This window comes from Penaeus japonicus, unplaced genomic scaffold (assembly GCF_977035675.1).
Source record: "Penaeus japonicus unplaced genomic scaffold, GWHDUDI00000001_assembly GWHDUDI00000031, whole genome shotgun sequence".
Classification (NCBI taxonomy): Eukaryota; Metazoa; Arthropoda; class Malacostraca; order Decapoda; family Penaeidae; genus Penaeus; species Penaeus japonicus.
This window is the reverse complement of record NW_028234433.1, coordinates 5,347,543-5,352,542: the sequence shown is the minus strand read 5'-3', so window position 1 is coordinate 5,352,542 and position 5,000 is coordinate 5,347,543. Positions and strand designations below refer to the sequence as shown.

At 42.4% G+C, this 5,000-nt stretch overlaps 1 protein-coding gene across 1 annotated transcript in view; it reads left to right on the top strand.

Annotated features, from left to right (window-relative positions):
* Nucleotides 1-3,548: 3,548 nt before the first annotated feature.
* LOC122261982 (facilitated trehalose transporter Tret1-2 homolog) overlaps nt 3,549-5,000 on the top strand; it is a 17,471-nt gene continuing 16,019 nt past the window's right edge. Inside the window, exon 1 of the mRNA XM_043029861.2 lies at nt 3,549-3,872. The gene's annotated coding sequence lies outside the window, so the exon portion shown is untranslated. The remainder of the gene's footprint in view (nt 3,873-5,000) is intronic.

Sequence of the window (5,000 nt, the reverse complement as noted above, 5' to 3'; positions counted from 1 at the left end):
TTCTTCTTCCTCCTCCTCCCATATCTCTTCTTCCTCCTCCTCCTTCTTCTTCTTCCTCCTCCTCATTCCCCTCTTCCTCTCCCTCTTCTTCCACCTCCTTCCCCTCCTCCTGCCATATCTCTTCTTCCTCCTCGTCATCCCCCTCCTTCCTTCCTTCCCTCCTCCTTCCTCCATCCTCCCCCCCTCCCCTCTCTCCTCCCCCTCCTTGTCTTTCCTTCTGTCCTCCTCCTCCTCCTCTTTTCCTCCTAGCCCTATCTTTCCTCGTTTTATGCTCCTCCTCCTCCTCCTCCTCCTCCTTCTTCTTCTTCCTCCTCCTCCCATATCTCTTCTTCCTCCTCCTCCTTCTTCTTCTTCCTCCTCCTCATTCCCCTCTTCCTCTCCCTCTTCTTCCACCTCCTTCCCCTCCTCCTGCCATATCTCTTCTTCCTCCTCGTCCTCCCCCTCCTTCCTTCCTTCCCTCCTCCTTCCTCCATCCTCCCCCCCATCCCCTCCCCCACCACCACCACTAACCGAAAGAATGAAGAACCAAGTCTCGCAAGCAATGCCTTCAGAGTCGACCCGACCCGTCTAGCGTCTGAGCTCCAAGACGCCGTTGTTCACGAGTCTGATCACGTGATCTTCGGCGTCGAGAGAAGAACGTAGACTAGAAAATAGATTCAAGACGAAGGCAGTGGGAGAGAGAATGTCTTGGGTAGCAGCTCGAGGTGGGAGAGTTTTTTTGCTTTTTTTTCTTTTTTTAACTACTCAGATATGTTGATTTATTTATAAATGCTGTTAAGGTTGTTGTTATTATTGAGCTTTTATTGGTTATTAAGGTTATTATCATTGTTATTAGCTTTTGAGGTTATTATCATTATTGAGCTTTTATTTTATCACACCATTATTGTTATTATTATTAAGTTGTTTTTTTTATTATCATTATTGAGTGATATTTTGTTAATATATATTGTTTTATTATCTATATATCTTATGATAACGCTGGTCTTCTTGCGATTTCGTAAATGAAAACGAAAGGAAAATTTCCAACGTAGAGTGGCGCGTAACGTAATGCTATTTTGGTCATCAGCTGTTCCTTAAAGGAATTTCTCAGAGTTTGAATTTGAATTAGAGAGAGAAAAAAAATGAATAATTAAATAAATAAAGAATTTTATAATAGGTTTATTTTAAGATGATAGTATCTTTATAATTTGTATTTGTTATTTTTACAGATTTCATCAGCAGGACCATATTTACCGGAATAGATAGACAATGATAAATTCAAGGTTAATCTAATATTGATACAAATGCTAACCATGACAATGTTAATGTTAATGATGCTAACTACATGACGATGGTAATGGTATCATCATTATCGCAATCACAACGATTAAATGATATCAGAGACAACAATTGGAAGACAATAACGACACGACTGCTAATTATAATCATGATCGGCTTTGCTGTTGCAGGATTTCGAGTGACGCCGTTGCTTGATTGCAATGATAATGATGATAATGATAAATATGGTAATATTATCAATATTGATAATGATAATGATAATATTACTAACAATGATGATAATACTAATGATAGTAATAATGATGATGACGATAATCATAATATTAATAACAGTAATTAAAAAGGATTATAGTAATGAAAATAAAAAAGTATGAATACGAAAGCATAAACAAATAAATGCAGTAAAGCAAAAAACAAAAAAACAACACGTGGTATTTACGTGTTTTCTTCCAAAATTCTTTTCCGGGACAAAGAAACAAACGGATTTTTTCTTTCTCTCAAACTTTTCGTTAAACTTAAAGATATGTCTTCTCTTAATGTTTCTAATTGTTATATTTGACTTTGAGGTCAGCTACCGATGGATTTTTAGGGCCACGTCTTCGTAAATTGAAATCTGTAGAAAGTAAACTAGCTTTGTGTGTGTGTGTGTGTGTGTGTGCGTGCGTTTAAGTTGTCCTTGAATTGTTAAGTGCATACTATTAAGAGCAATGAACTGTACTGATGTTATTTTTTCTCTTTATTTCGAGATATAATCTTGATCATCACCTTCGTCACCCTTTTCTCCAGATTTCAACATTATTATCACTACTATCACCACTATTTGCATTCCTTCTAGATATCACTGCCAACATCACCACTACCATCATTATTAGCATTCTCACCAGATCTCACCACTATTCTCACCACCATTTTCACCATTAGCCTTCCCTTTAGATCTCACCGTCACCATCCTCACCATGACCACCATCATCACCATCATCATCTCACCAATACCCGCAGATCTCTCAGCCACCACCACCACCATCACCATCCCACACAATTCAATCACAATCCTACCACCCATTTCACCACCCATCACCACCACCTTTTCCCCAATCCACAAAGATCATCCCCATCCCACCCAGTTCACCACCACCACTCATCCGAACCGCCCAACCAAGTCTTCCGGCTTTGGCTTCGTCTTGACCGAATGCAATCTACCTTCTTGCTCAGTCGGTCACGTGGCAGGCTGCATGACCGGACTCTCCCCGTGGTCACAGGTGCCAAGGAGACGCAGCGGCTGGGATGTGCTTGGGTGAGTGACCTTGGCTGAGGGAAAGAGAGGGTTAGGGGGAGGGGCGGGGCGGGGCGGGAGGGAAGGAGGGAGGGAAGGGCAGGGAGGGGAGGGAGGGAGATGGGGGAGGTAAGGAGGGAGGGAGGGAGGGAGGGAGAGAGATGGGGGGGAGGGAGGGAGTTGGGGGGGAGGGAGGGAAGGAGGGAGGGAGTTGGGGGGAGAGAGGGAGGGAGATGGGGGGAGGGAGAGAGAGAGAGAAAGAACAAAAGAGAAAATATGAGAGAGGAAGAGAGAGAGAACAAAAGAGAAGATATGAGAGAGAGAGAGAGGAGAGAGAAGGGAAAGAAAGGAGAGAGAGAGAACAAAAGAGAAAGTATGAAAAAAAGAGAGAGAGAGAGTAAGAGAGAGAGAGAGCAAAAAAGAAATATGAGAGAGAGAGAGAGAGAGAGAATGAGAGTAAGGGAGAGAGAGCAAAAGAGAAATATGAGAGAGAGAGATACAGAGAGAGAGAGAGACAGAGAGAGAGAGAGAAAGAGAGAGAGAGAGAAAGAGAGAGAGAGAGAGAGAGAGAGAGAGAGAGAGAGAGAGAGAGAGAGAGAGAGAGAGAGAGAGAGAGAGAGAGAGAGAGAGAGAGAGAGAGACTGAGAGTAAGAGAGAGAGAGAGACTGAGAGTAAGAGAGAGAGAGAGAGCAAAAGAGAAATATGAGAGAGAGAGAGAGAGAGAAACAAAACAAAACAAATAACCAGAGAGAAGGCGGGAACAGGGAGAGAAAGCAAGTGGGCGGGAAACAGTCAGACAAACAAACAAGCGACAAAGACGGGGAAAGAGGGAAGGTGATTGGACCAAAGCGTTCCCCATCCCTTTGGCACCACCAACTTTCTCTCTCACTCTCTGTCTCTCTCTCTCTCCCATTCGCTCGCTCTTTCACTCTCAAGTGCGCAGCCGTGAAACCAATCGAGTGCCAGAGGTACGTTACGCGCGAGTCAGAGAGAGAGAGAGAGAGTGAGTCAGTGAGTGAGAGAGAGAGAGTGAGAGAGGGAGAGGGAGAGAGAGAGAGAGAGAAAGAGAAGTTTGGGTTTGTGGTAGCCGTTTCAGTCAGTCTGCCTCACGTGTTTAGATGACCAGGTTGTGTCAGTCTCGCTTGTGGTTGAGACTAGGAATTCCACCGAGTGCTGACGAGCCTGACGTCCATCCCCATCTCTCTCTCGATCTGTCTCTCGATCTCTCTGTCGCTCATACGTGGAAGAGTTCGTGACATTTCTGCGCCATAGTGCTAGTGTAAAGATACGTCGGCTGGGCGGTGCAGTACAAGTGTTGAAGGTGATTTGATTTTCTTGTGGATTAAGAGTGATGTTTCTCGTTTCTTGTGTTCTTCTTCTCTTCCTGTTCTTGTTATTTGGTAAAGTGTTGTTGGTGTCATTGATATTGTTTTTGTTATTATCATTATTGTGATATCTATTGTCACTGCCGTTTACTACAGCAACAACCACTGTTACTACTTCTCCTGCAACTACTATTACTACTATTACTACTACTACCATTATTATAATTGTGGTTATTATTATCACGATGGTGACGATTATTATTATTATTATCCCTATCACCATTATTGTTGATTTTGTTATCATCTTTTTGAGCAGTAGTAGTAGTACTAGCAACAATGACAGTAAGAGTAACTATTAGCATTATTGTTATCATCCTGCATGGATGCATCTTTCAATTTTTATTTGATATTCATTATCTATATGTCTATTACTCTTTGCATATAATCTATCTCGCCCTTATCTTATCACTACTCCGCATAAGTCACTCACCTCACTGATTTGTTCAAAGGAATTCCTTTGATGGCGCCGCTGTCGCCTTTGGCTTCTTTTTCCCATGAATAGGCTATTTGCAGGACATTAATTTGTAATGGATATTGAACTTGTTGATATGGCAGTGACAGTGACTGACGTGACCTGACACTGTGACGTCATAATGGCAACCCCTGTCATGATGATATCGGATCCCATGCATGCATGTGATGATAATCAGGTCATGCAAATGGTGACACAAAATTCGTACCATTGATGGTGATCGGTTACGCGCTGGAGTACTAGCACTTTAACAATCTTTTTACAATCTTTTTACTTTCTAATCTTACGTTTCTCATAACGCATTTAGTGCGAAACTACTTGAGATTATTCATGACCATTTCCCATGTGGCGATCAGCTGATATTAGGAGGAAGGGGGCGTGACCGGTTCGCCAAGGTATGTGGCGGGATGCGTTGCTAATGCCATTAATGCCACTAATGCCACTCCACGTTCCTTTGACATGTAAAATATTACCAGATTTACTGTTTACATCCGATATTACTAGACTCCCTTGTCATTTGTTACTTTGTCGCTTTTAGGACAGAGATTTATGTTAATGTTCGTGAGGGTTCCATAGCATATACAAAGGTAGT